The 19,685-nt window shown below is 44.7% G+C and overlaps 1 long non-coding RNA gene across 1 annotated transcript; it reads right to left on the reverse strand.

Annotated features, from left to right (window-relative positions):
- Nucleotides 1-861: 861 nt before the first annotated feature.
- On the reverse strand, nucleotides 862-4,426 carry LOC138285581 (uncharacterized). The gene is made up of 4 exons (XR_011201615.1): nucleotides 4,339-4,426; nucleotides 4,145-4,206; nucleotides 3,927-4,016; nucleotides 862-3,498 (listed from the first exon to the last, which is right to left on the reverse strand). It is a non-coding gene; the product is annotated as an uncharacterized lncRNA (long non-coding RNA).
- Nucleotides 4,427-19,685: the final 15,259 nt, after the last annotated feature.

A 19,685-nucleotide genomic window follows, 5' to 3' on the forward strand; every position in this document is an offset into this window, starting at 1 on the left:
CAACTCCACCGGCGTAAACTATTGCTTGATGAATTTAATGAACTGGCAGAAAGAGAGGCAAATTACATGGGCAAGTAGGCTAGGGCACATAAATATGGTGAGGGCGACAGACCTGGGATGACGCTGGCCAGACTATTACGTCCCTCGTACCCTGAGTCAGACATACTTGAAATTAAGAGGTTGGATGGTAGCTGAGCCGTCAGAATAATGACTTGCCATTTGTGTGTGGAACAGGTTTCAGTGGACCAGCATTGCCATGTGTTTGTTTTTTGTTGCATTTGAAAATGATAATTAAAGTGTTAAAAAGAAAAAAGATAAATATGGGCCTAGTTGTCGAAAGTAAAAAGAGGCAGCTGCATCATGTGTGTACTGGGTAAACGTATCTGGTTCAAAGAGATGTATATGCAGGGGCAAGGTCACCGTACATGAGAAGAAACGTCAAGGACAGTGCGACCTATGGGAGGCATGTGTGGCAAGCTAAGCTGATGTGAGATTATCACCATGCAGAAGAAAAGGCTTCCGAAAAATTAGACACAACTTGTGGGCTAATCAAGTAACGCCCTTCCCTCTAAAATCCCCTGGCCAAGTGCACGCCAAGATAACCGATGAGCTTAGCCAGATCAATATCATTATTTAAGAAGGATGTGAACACCGAGAATATAATTTTGCCCTGGTAGGCTAGCTCACCCCCTAATCAAGAACGAGCCCAATGCTTCCTCCTCGCCTAACAAAGAAAAGATCCAATGCTGCCTCTCCTCATGCTGTGATGTAGTGTAGGCTTGCCCCACAAAAAAATAGTACCTGAGTCTCGTGGAGGGACACTAATGAAACTTTATTGATCTGTGTTTGGTCCATGTGCCAGAGAAGAAACAGGAAGTGATGCCTGGCCTGTGCTGTCCAATTAGAAGTTAGCAAAGAAAAAGTGGCACCAAAGCCACAAATTCTAATCAATGGGCAGGCTCTATGCCCGTTTTTGTAAACAATAGTATCTCACACGCGAGAGCGCATGTGCTAGCATACGGCTCAAGCAGGCTGACCTCTAATAAGTGGTTACAAACACACTCTGTGGGACCAGTTAAGGGAAACTGTACTGTTATTCTAAGATTGAACTTACAAAATGTTGGAAAGCAACGTTCCTTCAACAGGACATGGACTCTGAAATAGTGCCTATAGTTCTTTGAATTTATACCATCCCTTCATTCGAAAATCCCAACCCAAAGATGCTGGAAGAATAGGGGCTAAGCTCTGCAGCCTGCTTGAGAACCAAGATGAGGATTCTGGTAAAATATGCATGGCTCAAAAGGGAAGATGCAGTGAAGATGATACAAGAAATTCATGAATAGCTTAGAAAAAGATCTGAACAAGAAGAAATCACCAGATTTCAGAAAGAAATGGAGGAGAGATTGGAAAAATTAAAAAGCAACATCAAATCAAGGAAAAGAAAATATGCAATAGACACTGAGGACTTTAAATCAGGTTGCATTTTGACATTCAGTAGAAGATTAGAGGGAATACATAAGGAGAGGAAACATGATATGAATCGGAGACTTTATGAACATACTTTTTCTGAAAGGGGCTCTTACACCATGGAGGATAGTGATACTTCAGATATAGGAGGGATTGCAACTTCAGAGGGTGAATCCAAGGACTCACTTTTTAAAATGACTTCTGCCTCTTGAGAAAGTAGTGGAAGCACTACCTACAATCTGGGAGAGGATGAAGCACAAAATGTCGAGGCACAGGATCCAGTTGGAGAAAAACTATCATGCCAGAAGAGGCATAGCAAGAAAGAGACACATGGGAATAGATAAGAAAGGCCAGAAAGTGGAACAATGATGGATAGGATAAATCAAAAGCCAAGTGTAATCAATTTAGCTGATAGAACATTGACTAAGAAGTACAAGTATTCAGCCTGGGTTATCCTTCTGTTCTCGCACCAACATGAATGATAACTTGGGAATCAGTAATGTGGACATGCTTATAACTTCACATAAGCTAGAACAGGGGGAGGATTTTGAACACAGATAATATTGAGAAGTTTTTATACTCCCTAGATGTAGTTTGATACACGTGGGTCTAAGGAATTCTATACTAACATTGACAAGGAAAGCTGCAATAAGATGGTAGAAACATACTCAGGTGGGAGGAAAATGTAAAGACCAGGGCATGATTGAGTTCGAGAAGTTTTCATATTTGAAATGTGAGTTCCCACATATGCCTTTACTATACCTTTCACCTAAGTTTCACAAAACATATTCACTCCACCAGGCGGAACAATATCCTTACTTTGGAGTCTGTTAATGAATGCCTTGAAGTATGTTGACAATTTTGTTAAAGCCTTTATTACTACACTTCCTTCCTATGTGCAGGACACCAAGGATTTTCTCATAAAAAGTGTTGGTATTGTTCAGGAGCACGTTTATGTTCGTATGACCATTGAAGTCACATCACTATACACTAGCATCAGGCACAAAAATGGTATTGATGCATGCATACATTTCCTGAGATCCATCTATTACTATAGCCGTACCAACGTGCTGGTTGAAATGATAAGGTTTTGCCAGGAATATTTTTCTCTTATATAGAATTCTTTAGAGAAAGGTGTGGTCCTGCATGGACACCTGCTTTGTCCCCGCCTACACCAGTTTGACCTTGGGCTGGTGAGAGGAACAGGTGTCCATGACACCAAAACTGGTTAATGATATAGAACATATGTTTCTCTGGCTGAGGTACATCAACCTATTCATTATTTTGGGAGGGTTGGAAATGTAAGCTGAGGTTTGCTAAAAATCGAATAACAATGAGTTGAATTTAAGATTTACATGTAATACCAATTCTGAAATATCATAGTTCGAGGCATGTGTGGCTGTATATACAAATGTTTGGTATACTCCTGCCATCTAATGTTGCGCTCAGATGTGTGCAAGCCGTTTTTCTTTGAAAAAGTATTTCCAGTCACAATGTATGGTGACTCCTCCTCTTGCAGGTAATGTGCATGGTCATCAGCTCCATTGTTAGACTGTTTTCTTCTGCCGTTGGGTTTGGACGTGTGCTATCTGTTTCCTAGCCGGTAGGCCTAAAGTCGGTATTGTTTCCATTGTCAAATTTAGTAAAACTGATGGGGGTGTAATACTGGGGGAAAAAAAGGCGCTCAAGAAACAAGTTGGCCGAAGTATAATAACTATGGGGTGCCTACACATGGGAAAACACCCATCCCTTCAAGGTTTAAACTAAACCCAACAATTGTGGAAACAGTGTGAGGCCCCCCTCCCAATATTAACATTTACACAAATCAAATATGTTATAACTCCAGTGAGTACTGTTAGCGAAGACACGTCCTTCAAATTGAACACAAATTTCGCAATGTCCAATCTAATCCAGAAGTTTATTGAAACAAATCTTCAAATCCCACGGCAACCATCCATGGAAATACACTCCAAGCCAGCCAACACGTGTTTCGTCATGGAAACTCTTAAATCCCAAACGACTTCTTCAGGGCTAGAAATCATAAGCAAATTGTTTAAGTTAAAAACCAAAATGCTCAAACTCCATAGTTAAATAAAGTGTGCAAATCCCAGTTAAACCAAAACTAGACCCCATAACCAAGTGAGAGGAAAGAGATTTCGTCTGTCTGTAAAGAATTATTGTCTTCACCACAAGAAAAATAATATGCCCTAATTGCAAGACACAAGTCACCAATAGGAACCAATAAAAGTGCTCTCGGTCACCAAATAAAAACCTAATTTCACATGCAATCCCAAGATCATGTGAAAATTCCAACATCCCCCTAATCTATGAATACACACCCTTTTTGTGTCATGCTATAGGTGTCCTATATGTGTTGCATAAGCACTACAGTATAAATAGTGAATAGTAATCACATCGTAGCTAGTGTCTGTCAAGCTACACAAAGTCCCTAGCCGTACCTTATATACACGAAATCCAATAAAACGGATAATTCTCCCCGTTTTTAACTACTGTCACTAATATGGCAGCTCAATATAATTTATCCAAGCCTAGTCAAAAAAGAAAAGAAAAGACACAAGTTAAATGTATAATGGTTAACTCCAGACACACTAGAAATAAAACGTTAAATCCCAACTTCAAACATAAAAAATGTATGACCACATACAAAGTACCTCACCTCAAGTTCGAGACCCCGCTGTGTACACAATAGTTTAAAGTATAATTGCTTCCATCCGTGTACTACAACAAAAACAGAAAACCACCATTCAATATAAAGACCTTCAGTTTTCAATTATATCAAATTCCTCGTTTAGAACCCATTGCAAACGAAAAAAAGCACAATCGGGAGAGGCCCTCTCCCCAATCACTAACCCATCAAAGCTAATCAGGTTGATAACGGCGTTCACCTATTTCGGAACCCTATTCTGCGAGTACGCTACCACGCGAACCTGATCCCGGAAGTTAAATAGACTTCCGGGAACGTCATCAAAGCTTCAACCTAAACAAAGAAAACAGACAAGGGTCCGTTGCTATGGAAATGGGACCGAAGGTTCCCAAGGAGTAATAGAAACAAAAAGCAATCAGTCCAATTCAAGTATTCTTAATATACAAATATAGCATGAAAAAATCCAATATTGAAATGAACAAATTAAGATTATAAAATCCAAGCAACAAACTTCATCGTGGGAGATCCAAAGCATGATCAAACCAATTTAAATAACCCGCTTATTTCTAAAAAGGAGACTCATATTTGACAACAACCAAACATATTGATCCATATAGCAACCACTATCGGTCAGAAAAGAAGCCACCTACTTCAATATAAACCATGCTTATTCAAAACCTCAGCCCAAGTCAAAAATCAGCTTTCTGCCTCATACAATGTTGAGATAGCATTTTATCTCTATTCTTCACCACACATTACTCAATAAAGGAAGCCAGTCTTAGAGAGTCAAATGGTTAACAAAGAATAGGCAGAAATATAAATTGTTTATGCCAGTCCAATCACATTATAGACCGTTCACATCCCCCAATATTAGAAATTTTCAACAATTTCAGTTTGAGAATTGTGGTTAATAACTCCAGTTGTTATGTACAACCACAATCCATGAGAAAATATAATATAATTACAATACATACATTGACATCACAACAGTACAGTGTGAAACAAATTTAACAAGATAAGATATACCATCGTACACATGTAAGTCAATACTCTTTCAATCCCCCAAAAAAGAACTCCAATTCCCTATCAGAGTTGAGGCCCTATTCTACGGCCCTCAATCTCATTATCCATAATGCCTCTTTCCTACGTAAGGATAGTTCTCTATTACCACCTCTCGGATCCCGAGGGACATGTTCTAATCCAAAAAATTTGAAGCTTTTATGAGCTGATTGTGAGTTACAAGTTGTAATATGAGCCACTATTGGATATCTTACGTCATTGTTTTTAAGCATCCGACTATGCTCCCCAATTCTAACCTTAAGTGGGCGTATTGTACTCCCCACATACATTCAAGTGCATTTACATCGTATTATGTATATAACATAAGTAGTGTTACAGTTGATCATTGAGCAAATCCTAAAGACTCTCCCACCCATAGAAAATTCCTTAATATTATGACATGCCCAACGACATACTCCACAGTAGCCACATTTGAAAAAACCCATAGTTCGTGTGGATAACCAAGTTTTGCTGGGAGACAAAGTGGTGAAACTAGGGCTCAAAATATTCTTCAAGGTCCTACCTTTCTGATGTGATGTAGGCACTCTTTTTGGTATTACATTTTTTATTGACTCATCTTGTGATAATATTTTCCAATGTTTAGTCTTAAATCTTATCAAAATCAGAGAGGCATCATTGAAATCCGTATAAGTCGAACCTTGTTAGATTTGTCCACCATATTATTTAGATCTTTGGTTCTCAGATTATCACTCCTGTCCAATCGTTTAGCCCTGAATTGTGCCCTCTTAACCACCCTATTCGAGTAGCCTCGTGCTCTAAACCTTCTACCCATATCATCCACATGATTTAAAAATTCATCATCTAAACTGCAATTGCATCGTGCCCTCACCAGTTCACCAAAAGGAATTGAAGCTACTTGATGTCTAGGGTGTGCACTTTCAGCATGAAGAATAGAGTTACAAGCTGTGGCTTTGCGGAAAAGGCTACGTTGGATTTTATCCTCCGCAATAAAAACCTCTACATCTGGAAATTCAATGTTCACCGAACTGAATTGATATGTAAATTTCACATTCATGGTATTTGAATTTAAAAAGGTACAGAATTCCACCAACTTCTGTTCACCACCAGTCCAGATCAGAAAACAATCATCTATATATCGACCCCAAAACAGTATATGGGTTTGCCATTGAGTAGATTCCGGACCCCACACCCATTTATGCTCAAACCAACCCATGAAAAGATTTGCATAGGAAGGAGAGAATTTGGAGCCCATCGCAACACCTTGCTTTCGTCTAAACCAGTCATTATTGAACAGAAAGAAGTTGTTAGTGAGAATCAAATTGATCATTTCAATTACCATTACAATATGTTCCCACAGACTTGCTGATCTTTTATTCAGAAAAAAACGAATAGCTTCCAGTCGTAACTCGTGTTCAATGCAAGTATACAAGGATACTACATCCATTGTGACCAATAACATGTTCTTCTCCCACTCCACATCATTCAAAATACTAAGAATATGTGTAGTGTCCTTTATAAAAGACGGGAGATTGTGAACCATAGGTTGTAAAAAACAATCCACAAATTCCGAAAGTCTCTCCGTAGGGCCTAGTACACCAGAAACAATTGGTCTTCCCGGTGGAAAAGGCAGACCCTTATGCACCTTAGGTAGTGTGTACAGACATGGATATCTGGGATGATCGACCTTCAAATAGAGATATTCGTCTTTGATGAGTAACCCTCGTTGTTGCCAAGTAGATAACCTTTTATTGATCATATATACCAGGTTGGGAATGGGATTCCCAATAGTTTTCTCATAGCACGCCTTATCATTCAGTTGTGATAATATCTCATTGTCATAATCTACCTTATTCATGAGGACCACATTCCCACCCTTGCCTGCTTGTCTGATAACAATGTCTTTATCCTGTTTGAGTATTTCCAATGCAGCTAATTCTTCTGGACTCAAGTTTTTTGAAAATTGTCTATATTTATTCTTGGCCAAATACTTATCATAATCCTGACACACCAGGTCAAAGAATCTATCAAATGTATTCATGCCTAAAGATCTCAGAGTCCAACAGGATTTCCTTTTCAAACCACTGGAAATACTTTTAATGGATACTACATCCAAATCCTGTAGTACTCTTGAAAGAATATTAGGATCCTCATCTCGTTCTGCTATAGATAGTATAAGTGCTGTGTCCTGCACTTCTTCAATAGACAAAGTGCTTAACGAAGATACAACCCCATCCGGAATTGAACTCTCCATCGGATTCAATTGAAAATACTTTTTTAGTTTAAGTTTACGAACAAACCTGAACAGATCAATCTTAGATCTGCAGGGATCCCCGAATATTTTAGGACAGAAATTAAGACCTTTGGCTAGAAGGCTTTTCATCCCCGATGTTAGTTCAATTTTGGAAAGATTAATCACGTTTATAGCTGATGATCCCTCCAAGCCTAAACTTTCTTGTCCCGAGATCTCGTTTTGACTCCATCTTGATCCTTTGCCTTGACCACCTGCTCCTCTACTGCCCCTCCTGTTTTTTTTGTATAGGATGTTCCTCTGTTTTGGACATATTTGCCTCGTTTCATCCTCATCAGTTCCTGTAAAAAAGCACTCCCGCCCGAAACGTCACACCCTTGGACAGAAGTACTTGCACCGCCCTCCACTTTACTATCACTTGTAATCGAGGTACTAATCGATGTTGAATCTGAAACATTGGACATACTAGATCTCCTAGGAGCCAAATTAGTATGCATTAAATGGTCATATTTACTGGACAAAGTGAAAATTCTGCCCGTCAGATAATCTTTCTCATCACGTTTTAATTTATTCACTTTTCTTTGCGTGATTTCCTCCTGGAATTTAAGTAATACTTCTTCCAAGATTTTATCATTTTTATTAGTGGCTTCTTTTAGATTTAAATCCGCGATTTCTTTTTCTAAAACCCCAATCTCTATTTGTAATTGAGTCACTTTCCTCTCTGCATTCATGATTAGAATATCCATAAGTTTGTTGGTCATTGTTAGTCAATGTCTGTCTCGTCGGGGTGACTGTGAACCTCATGTGCCTTCTCCTCTTGGAGCAATTCTTCTACTTCGACCTTCCCATCTGAGACATGTCCATCTGGTGATGGAATGGATGCCCTTCCGTTTCTGCCCTCGCTGACACACCAAGTTTCCACACACCAACCTACACTAAGGGGCATATTTATGGCTTTGTGGCGCAGGGCAGGGCAGCAAGTTACCTTCCTTCACTGCCCTGCGTCACAGGGAAAGGCTAATAATGCACTGTATCTAAGGCATATGGCATATTCCTATCTTTCCCCTGGCACTGTTTCGGCCGCCTAGCGCCAACGCAGGCACCCTTACACCATGGGACACCTTCCTGCACTTGCGCAACCCCACTGAGGCTTTTTCCTCTTTTTATGTGTGCTCCAGAAAGCAGAATAAAGATATTTCTCCTCATTGTGCAGGTTTTGGCACATCCCCAGGCTTATAAGGTCTTGCAAACCTTAGGATGCATCAAAGTCCACAGGAGTTCATGGAAGCACCCACCTCTACCCTGGGTAGGCATTCCATGGGCGTTGAGTAGCGCAATACAACTCCAGATTTATGAGGCCACTCAAAATCATGAAAATTGGCTTTGTGTGCCCTCATAAATACATGTACCACTTTGCTTGGTGCAAACGTGACGCAAGGCTCTCACAAAAATGGGCCCAGGTGTATAACTTGTGCCTCTCTCGGGACCATCAAGAAGACACCTGCAAGGTCTGCAAATTTTTTAGATCCAAAAAGACGATGTGTGATCGAGCACAATGGCTCAAACTGTCCTGCCGCAGCGCCAAGGACACACTGGAATTCTTTGGATCTGAGGACCCACAGGAGGAGGCCCACACCCAGGTGTTAACCGCAGACGAGGGCACTTTTTTGCCTGACCACAGCTCATGCTCCGAGCTGGAGATGCAGAACCCCACTCTTGGACATGCTATAAGTACAGTACTCCCTCCATCCCGGCTCCAACACCAGCAGGCCATCCCAAAGTCTTCATGTGGGTCACCACTGCACTTGGGCCATGGTCGACACAGAGCAGCTGTATCATAAACGCCCAGTGCTGAAGAAAACGCCAGAAGATTCAGGCTCCCGGACCAACTCCTACACCATCTGAGTCGAGCCAAACGTTGGTGTCAGTGATGAAACATCCCTCCACCTTGGCGCTGAAATCAACACCGGACCCAAGACCCTCTGCATCGTTATTAAAAGCTGTGTCAAAGCTGAAATCGTACTCCTTCCGATCCCAGTCTGTTGAAGCTGTGCTCTATCGGATGCAGGACGAAATACACTCAGACCATACATCACCTGTTGGGGGTCGACTAAAAGGGTGCTTTCCCATCTGGAAGAACATCACCTCCGACAAGTGGGTGTCAGATATTATTCAACATGGTTGTCTGGAACTCACTTCCACACCTCAAACATTCCCCCTCACAAACACAAACTCTCACCAGAACATCAGCTGTTGCTCAAGGAGGAAGTTCAAGCACTCCTCAAAAAAGGGGCCACAGAACCAGTGGCAATACACCAGCAAGGCACAGGAGTCTATTCACTGTATTTCCTTATTCCCAAAAAGGATGGGTCATTATGACCCATTTTGGACCTCAGACCTCTAAACAAATACATTCTCTCAGAGCACTTTCACTTGGTAACTCTTCAAGACATAATTCTGTTACTACAGTAAGGCGACTTCATCTCCGCCTATTTCCACATTACTATTCACTCAGCAAATCACTGATACCTCAGATTCATAATAAACAACCAGCATTTCCAAGTGAAAGTGCTCCCTTTCTGGGTCACAACCGCTCCCAGGGTTTTCACTGAATATCTCACAGTGATAGCTATTTACCTGCGCAGGCAAAACATACAGGTTTTCTCATATTTAGGCGAATGGCTCATCAAAAGCGCTACTCGTCAAAAGTGCTTCTAACACTTTCAGGCCACAATAAACCTACTTCATCAATTAGGCTTTACCATCAGTGCAGTCAAATCCCACCTCCAAACCCTTTAAATACAACTATACCTGGGAGCAATCCTAGATTCACAACGGGGGATAGCTTACCCCAATGCCACTCCGATTCAAGCCTTCTGGGTGGTCATTCCACAGTTTCAACCTCTTCAGCAGGTAACAGTGAGGACAGTCATGCGTCTCCTCGGTATGATGGCTTCATACATTGCCAAAGTCCCTCATGCCAGACTCAACATGCGTCCATTGCAAGAGTGCATAGCACAACAATGGACACAAGTGGTGGGTCAATGGGAAGATCTAGTGTTGGTGACCCATCAAGCTTGCCACTCTCTGCAATGTTGCAACAATCTCCTAAAAGGACGGCCTTTCCTAGATTCAGTTCAGCAGAGAACCATAACAACGGATGTCTCCCTCAAAGGTTTGGGAGCACATTTGCAAGACCTGACTTTCCATGGTCGATAGTTTTACTACATCCAAATACCTTCAAGAGGCAGTTAGTCTATGTAGTAGAGTGAAAGTTCTATGTAATAGTAACAGTGCCCATTGATCTTGTTTGTAACATATACTTCTCAAAGAAACTTGCTGATTGGTTCAATATAATATTGGGCTGCAAACATAGCCCAAACATTACAGCCGGAGCCCATTCATTCTTAAAAAGACTAGACTGTTAACCTTTAACATACTACAGGGTTCATACAGCTATTTCAGTAGAAATGAAGGTCATATGACCATATTCACCACTTGAGTACAGTATCACAAATGTACCACACTAATTATTGTGATGTACTTTGTGGTTGGCTCAAAATTATTCTACAACTCTAACTTTAGTCACATGCGAAAAGCATCCAATTATATAGTTTGTTATAATTAATATTTGGATGTAACAGTAATACCTATTGCATTATATTTACCAGTAGGCTATCAAAACAGCCCAATAGTACTGGGGTGCTGTTTATCTGTATTACTGCTGCACTTGAACAGAAGTTTACAGATACCCTTATTTGTTTCCAAGTGTTCCAATGACTGGACTGTTTATTTGCATCTAAAGTAAATTAGAAAAAACTGACATTATAGTTATTATTAAAACAATGTTACATGTACATTAAATCTTTAGATTATACTTCATTGGAACTTATTAGTAATAGTACTGTTTGTTTTGCTCCTTATTTTTTGGTACAGGTACACTTAAAGTTACCACAATGCTTTTAAAACTTTATCTAAAAAATTGTCTTACACAGAAGCAAGGGGATAGTTTAGGCTGCCTTAAAAATAAGTGTAATTTCACTTTTCATTACATTAAAATAGTTTCAATACACCATTCTACCATCCGAAAACGTGTATGAACTTTATATTTAGTGAAAGGCCCTTCAATAAAATTGGAGGCAATTAATGATACTTTAGTGATACTTTATTACGCTGTAATGCAGAGAAGGTCCTATCAATTATAAACTATATTGAATCAAAATACTTTGGTAATGATTGTGAGGAACACGTCCCCCCAGATATGTTACACATAGAAACTACAGTAATGATAATATTATAGGCATTATACAGTTTAATTGGGACATTTTGCTATTTCATGAAATCATAGCAGAAATTCCAGATAAAGCCTGCATTTAGTGTAGACACATGAATTATGGAAAACAAATTTATCGATTTACTGGAGAAAACAGAAAAAGAAGACAGTATAGCTGGGATAAAACTTGCTATGTCTCTCATTGTGGAGAACAGGTTTAATGGCCCTCATTACAAGTTTGGTGGTAATTACCACCAACTGCGGTGCAGTCTGCCATTAAAAGACCAGCATGGATGCTGGAAAATTACCGCCGTAATACGACCCCAAAGGCAAAATTCTCTAGAAAAGAGCGAGGTATCTTACCCCGCCAGGCCAGATATAGGCTGCACAGAATCAGCCATCGCCATGGCACAAATAAACCGCCCTCCCAATTCCGAATCACAAATCAGCACATCGGTTGTGCATAGGCCGTACACTATTGGCGGTACGGACCGCCGCGGCCATGTAATGGACTCACCAACAACAACACCCTACAATGGTTATTTTGAATAACCCCCACCTGAGACACACACATACACTTCACACACCACTATAAACCACACGCGCACAACACCCACAATCCCTAGCTATGCCTACCTGCTGCCACACAACTCTCGGCCAACTGGAAAGGTACACCACAAACTCGTAATGTTTTTGCACACCCCTCACGCCACATATAACTCACAAACACACAACCACGCATCCCACAACTGCACCTTCAAATATCACCACACCAGTCACCAACTCACACATTCCACTACCCCAAACACCACCACATCACAGCACACATCTCCCCACACAACCCACTATGGCACCCCCTAAGAACTCCCTTTTCACTGACAGGGAGTTGCAGACCATGGTGGATGAAATAATCAGGATGGAGCCATAGCTGTTCGGTGCACACGTCCAGCAGACATCCATTGCCAGGAAGATGGAGATATGGCAGAGGATTATCAACACAGTGAATGCAGTGGGAAACCATCCACGCACAAGGGACGACATCAGGAAGAGGCGGAGCAACCTGAGGGGGATGGTCCCAACCATGCCATCATGACACCAGATTACCAACCAGAGGACTGGCGGTGGTCCCCCATCCTCCCCCTGAGTTGACTGAGTAGGAGGAGAAGGTCATGGCTATCCTGCATCCGGAGGGCCTCACTGGAGGACTGGACTCTGGTAAGTCAATTACACCCCCCTCCCACCACCTGCACCTGAAAGCATATTACCTCCCTCCCCCGGTAACAAACCCAAGACACCCTATCCCATATTCATCCCACCCCATCAACCACCCAGACCTATCCCTTGCATGCCCACGCACCCCACTAACACCTACCCAACCAATGTGCACAAAACCACCAGTCCCTGCATGTAATGCTTGAAGCACAAGTCCCACAATGCATCACCCATCCCACTAATTCTATGCACTGCACCCATCCCAATGGGAGCCCTGCATGCAAATGTATGGGGATGTAAGCACAAGAACCTAGTGGCAGATGCTGACAGGGATATGGCAGTGACAGGACAGAAACAGAAGGAAACACATGCCACTGCTAATGTGTGCAAGCAGTGCACATGTGCAATGTCCACCATCAACAACTAACTGACTGTCAAAGCCATATTCCCTGACACAATCAATTTGGTTGTTTTTACTCCATAGGTACTACTGCTCATGGCAGCCGCCAGGAGGTGCCACAAAGTGCCAGTCCCATAGCAGAAAAAGGCCCCAGTGATGACAGTTCAGCGGGATGTCTGGATCTGGACGATCACCCTGGCCCATCGGGAGCCTCTGGTAAGTCACTCTTCTGAAGCCCCACCCAGCCCACCAGACAGACCCCACTACTCAGCCACCACCAACAGCAGTGGCCACATGCCCCCAAACCAGGGTCCCTGGGTCAGCCATTGTGTGCCCACCTGTACAGGAAACAGGCAAGACGAAGGTCCTGGTGCAAGTGGGAGTGGGCACACTGTGACGGGGTCATAGGCACAGGGGGTCCGGGCCAGCAGGAGGGCATCTGTGGGACCACGGGGGAGTCAAACCAGGGTAGCGACTGGCCAGGAGGCCATTGCCCAAATCCTGGCAGCATTCCAGCACTCCCAGGACAGGATGGGCCAGATCCTGCCCAATCTGCAGGAGATTCAGAGGCTGCAGAGTGAACACCATCAGGAGGCCATGGAGCAATGGCAGGCCCACAATGCCACCATTGCCTCCATCAAAGGGCTGGTGCAGGACATGACTGGAGTCCTGTGTGAGATCTCCATCCACATGCAGGCCCTGTCCACAAGACACGAGACACCCCAGCCCTCCACATCTGCTGCTGGTAGTGGACTGGTGGCCCTGCCAGGGGACTCACAGGACACCAGCACCCCTTCCTCTGCTGCCCAAGAACCCCCTCGCAAATGTGGCCACCAACCAGACATACCTCAGACACTGTAGCCATGTTTAAACCCACCGCCAGGAAGTAATCCTTTCTTGAACTGCCTCCCTTGTGTGCCACTGACACACCTTGCTGACTATCTACTGTCTCTGGACCTGTGCTACCAACAGCTGTGAACACCAAACTGACTATTTCGTCCACCACCTGCCCACTCCCTTGTATTTCCCCATCCCTTATTTTGCTGCACTTAATAAACACTATACATTCACACCCAATGTATTTGTGCTTTATTCATAATGCATGCATGTGATGAATTACTTTCTCAATGTAAAATGTTGAAACAGTACCAGAAATTGTGTAGGGTGAATGTCTGCATGGATGTAACTTTCCAAATCTGAGAAATAGTTTCCCGACACTTGCACCAGGAATGTCCTAATCCTCCTTGTACATGGCATGGCAAAGGGTATCCCACCATAGGAAGACCTGTGAGGAACAGATATGTAGCATACATTTAGGTAGTTTGTTAAATGACACATGTACCTGCTTTGTGTCCAAAGTTGGACATCATTGCCAGAGTACTGTCACTTCTTGACTGACCAGTATTACCATTTGTCAGTTGCACTACGCACCAGTTATGAACTCAAATTTGCAGATTAGCACAACTGTAGGGCCATCTACTTCAGCTGAGGTGACCTCCACCCACATTGTGAGGGACACTAGGTTGGTGTGCAAGTACTGAGGAGATGTGGTGTCACAAGTAGTGTCAGCAAAAATGGCCCACACCCTCTATCCACGAAGCATGTCCAAACATTCCATACATGTGAAGTCAGGAAACACATCCAGGAAAACAAAACTTCTGTGTGTGAACTGCCTTTGGGGGTCATCAAACACATGAAGCACTAAGGGGTATGTGACAGTACACACACTGCACCACATTCACACTGCTGTGTCTCCAGCACTGGGTGTACATTCTTAGAATTGTACACAAATCTACGTAGGCAATGTTGTGGGAAACATTAGGCAAAATGTACCTTCAACTCATTGGAAGTATAGCTGAATGAGCTGAGTTCTGGAGTCCACATCATCCTCTCCTTCATCGCTGTCCCCTCAGCTGTCACCAGTGGATCAGGTTGTTCCTCCTCTTCCAGTAGGGGTACATGGCTCCATATGGCCAAGTTGTGCAGCATACAGCAGGCCATGATGATCTGGCAAACCTTGTTTGGGGAGTAGCACAGGGATCTGCCTGCCAAATGCAGGCACTGGAATTTGCCTTCAGTAGCCCAAACGTCCTTTCAATGACTCTTCTTGTCCTACATGTGCCACATTGTAGCGAATGCCACCACCTGACCTGGGTACCTCACTGGTGTCAACAGCCAGGACAGGTTTGGATAGCCAGAATCAACTGTGAAGAGTGGGACTACATAGCATGTCACCAATGTGTAGAGGGTAAAGAGTAAGAAAGGCAGGTTGTTAGCTACTACACTCTCACATCTCACTCACCCACAAGCCAGACTCTCTTTGTAGTTGTGCCATCAGGTGTGGGACACTGCTGTTCCTCAAAAAGTAAGAGTCATGCACAGATCCAGGGAATTTGGCAATCACTTGGGAGATGTACTGGTCTGCAAGACACACCACCTGTATGTTAATGGAGTGATAACTGTTCCTATTCCTGTACACTTGTTCATTTACCCTAGGAGGAATCAAGGAAATATGGGTGCCATCTATGGCCCTAATCACATATGGAATGCGTGCAATGGCATAGAAATCAGATTTCACAGTGGGCAGGTCACCAGTTTGGGGAAAGTTGATGTAGCTGTGGAGGTGTTTCAGCAAGGCAGTGAGGACATCCCTTAAGATGTTACTGAACATTGGCTGTGAAACATCTGCTGCCAAGGCAACTGTTGTCTGAAATGACCCACTGGCCAAAAAATGTAGCACAGATAGTATGTGCACAGTAGGGGGAATAGCATAGGAATTACGTAGAGCTGGCAGTAGATCTGGCTCCAATTGGGCACACAGTTCACGTATGGTCATCCGGTTTAGACGGTAGGTCACTATGATGTGTCCCATGGTTGCCAGGTCAACTAGGGGCTGATACACCGGTGCATTCCTCAGTCTCTGCATGGGTCGATACCTAGGGAGGGCCAACACACATATGTCACCACACCAACACATTACGGATGATGTCAATGCACACAGAACTGCACAAACATAGCCTTCATATAATGGAAGGGTTGTATACAGGTAACATTGTGGCAATCGAAGTGTGATCACGGTGTTATGCAACCTACAAATGCAGCTAACTGATGCCACACATCACATATGGCATGTATTGCTGTTTATGACTGATGTGCCTAACATGTACAAGAAGATATGGAGGGCGCATAGAGATTGCACTCTATTACATTTTAAACTTCAAATGGTGGTCGCCTCTCCTACATGCTGAAGACAGATGGAAGTGACATGACCCTGCTGGCGTAAGTCATCATGGCCTTAGGCGGTCTGTACTGCCGTGCAAGTCCTCATTGGTTAACATTTGTGTCTATGGGGAACACGGGCCAATCAGGATCGCCACCGGCGGTGACAGTGCGTACCTCTGCGGTCGTCACCACCATTTTGATTTCCCTTTGCGACTTGACTCCTGCACTCACCACGACCACAACTCCACTGCGTGTGCTGCTGTGTCCTGCATCTGGTCGTGAGAGATGGCACGTGCTACAGAAAAGAGGGCCCCAGCCTTCACACAGGAGGAGCAGACCAGGCTTGTGGACAGGGGCCTACCCCTGTATGGCAAGTTGTATGGGGGACAAGAGGAGCAGGTGAGTGGATTAACAGTGTCCTAGCAGTGAGTGTGATTGTTTGGGTGCATGTGTGAGTGAATGAAGGCTTACCAAGCAAATAGGAGTAGTGGAGCAGGCCATTGATGTGTACCTGTAGGAAGATGATGGAATGTATGGTGGCCTACTGTCAGGACGATTGTACCCTATGTCAGCATGCATGTGGTAAGTCTATATTAATGTGTATTCCTGTGTGTCCCCCATGCAGGTCAGTGCCCATCAGAAGAAGGGGTTATGGCGAGCCATCGCCAAGGATGTGCGAACCCCGGGAATCTATAGCCGGCGGAGCATCCAATGTAGGAAACGGTAGGAGGACCTGAGCCACTGGGCCCGGAAGACCGTGGAGGCCCAGCTGGTGATGGCCTCCCAACGAGGTAGAGGTGCACATCGGACCTTGACCTCTCTATTGGCCCGTATACTAGCGGTGGCCTACCCAGCCTTAGATGGGCCATTGAAGGCATCACAGCAGCCACCAAGGGGTGAGTTCTCACACTGTCCTGCATGCCAACTGTATGGGGGGATGGTAGGCAATGTGGGGAAAGGATGCTTTTACTGTGACTCATAGGTGTTAGGGTATGCAGGTGTTCAGCTTCTTGACCGGGTTACGCTCCCTTGTTGTGTAGGGGGCATGTGTACCCAGGTAAGGTGGAAATTGGGCAGTACAGTTAGTCAGGTAGTGTTCCTGTTGTCTTGTTAAGTGACGTAGTAGTACTCAAAACATCTGAGCATTGAATAGACACCTCTGTTGGAGTTGCAGGACATGTACAATTAATCTGTAGGGCAGCCCTGTCAGTGTAGTCTACTCCAAAGAGGCAGGTGTAATCCCTATCAGTGGTACATTCCTGTAGTGCGAAGGCTATGGTAAGGTGAGGTCTGAGACTGAAGTGTACTGCATGTCTGCCTACCTGCATCATAGTTGAGTTGCTCACAGCCTGCATCCCTTTCTTTGTCTCCCCCTCCCTCTCTGTTTTCTTGTGTCCTTGTGTGCATCAGATCATCAGGCGAAGGAGCAGTGGCACCGGCGAGTGGGGATGCTGCAGCCCACGAGACCCAGGAGGCACATTCCACTGACACCGAGGGAACCAGTGGGTTGGAGGGCGACGGGTGCACCACGGGGGAGCCTACTACTACTGCAACGTCAGACTCTGATTCCTCCTCCGATGGCAGCACCCTGGTGGTGACAGACCCCTCTGGGAGCACCCCAATTACATCTTCGTCTGACACCCCCCTTACCAGCACCACTTTCCCAGTAGCTCCCCACCGAGTTGCCCGTGCCCGCTCAACCAGGAGGGTGGGCATCTCCTTCGCCACAGGCACCTCAGCCCCTGCCCCAGTCAGCCCTTCTGCTCTCATTGAGGAGGCTATTGTCCTCCTGAGAACAATCTCTGTGGGTCAGACAACCATTGTGAATTCCATCCAGGGGCTGGCATCCCTGACGCAGCAAACCAATGCCTACCTGGAAGGCATTCACGGTGCCTTGTCTGGCCTCCAGAGATTGTTTCAGTCTCTGGCCTCCTCTTTGACGGCAGCCAGTGTCCTTGGTATCTACGCCTCCTCTCCAACCACCTGTTCACATCCAGCGCCCCTCTCCTGTCTCCCATCCCAAGCACACAAGCCAAACAGCATGCACACAGAACAACACACACACCACACAAGAACACACACAGGCACCACAAGTCACACCGCAGCCATCCATAAACTCAACATACAGATGCAAACACAACAACAGCCACGTCCTCCACTGTCTCCCCCACTCGTCCTCCCTTACAGTGACCACACCACACACACCCGCTAGCACTGCATCTTCACTCCCAGATCCTGCCACCATTGTCACAGTCACCACAACAGCAGTCACCCAGACATGCACCCCAGACACAACACCCGCACTCATCACAACAATCATAACAGACACCTACAGCACTCACATCAGACATGCAGACACCTCCATAACTTACATTCACACGACCTGTTTGTCCTCTCCCACCCTTTTTCACCCACCTTCTCCCAAAACACATAGACGCACCCACTCAGGCACCCCACATTCATCCACCACACACAAACAGACTGAGCACCCACCTGCATCCACGTCCAGCACACCTACACGTTCTACGACCACTCCCTCTACCTCTACTACGACGCCTGTTTCCACAGCCCCTCTCTGTGCTCCTAAAAAGTTTCCTTTCCAACGTTGACCTGTTTGAACCTCCTGGCCCACCCCGTCTTGTCCCTGCGCATTCCTTTGGCCTCCCCAAAACCAGTATCTGTGCTTCAGAATTCTGCCTAGACCTTCCTTCCAGTTCCCATGTCTCTTCCCCCTCCAAGAAAACACCTGTCAAGAGGCCTGATCCCGCTCCCACCCACCGATCTAAACCCACACCCCCTCCATCAGAAGCTAAGGCCAAGCCCCACAGCCCAAGCCCCCCCCCCAAGCCAAAGCCCCAGCCTCCCCTCCTAACCTGATCCCCACCACCAACCCCTCCCCCTGTGCCCTGAGGTGCCTGCCCCATTAATGCCCCTGCCCTGTGGAGACCATGGTCGTGTCAGGAGTTAAGTTGGGGCCTTGTTGGGACTCTTTGGCCACATGGTCATGGACCTCAGAATGGCCCAGTGGGCCCATTTGTAAACGGTTCCCGTTTCCCCTTTTGTTTTGCACAATAATATATCTGGCCAACCTTTGATCAAGTTGTCCTGCGTTTGACTATGGCTGCCTCGTGTGCACAGGTATTAAGTTTTTCACTTT

Source organism: Pleurodeles waltl, chromosome 3_1 (assembly GCF_031143425.1).
Source record: "Pleurodeles waltl isolate 20211129_DDA chromosome 3_1, aPleWal1.hap1.20221129, whole genome shotgun sequence".
Taxonomy (NCBI): domain Eukaryota; kingdom Metazoa; phylum Chordata; class Amphibia; order Caudata; family Salamandridae; genus Pleurodeles; species Pleurodeles waltl.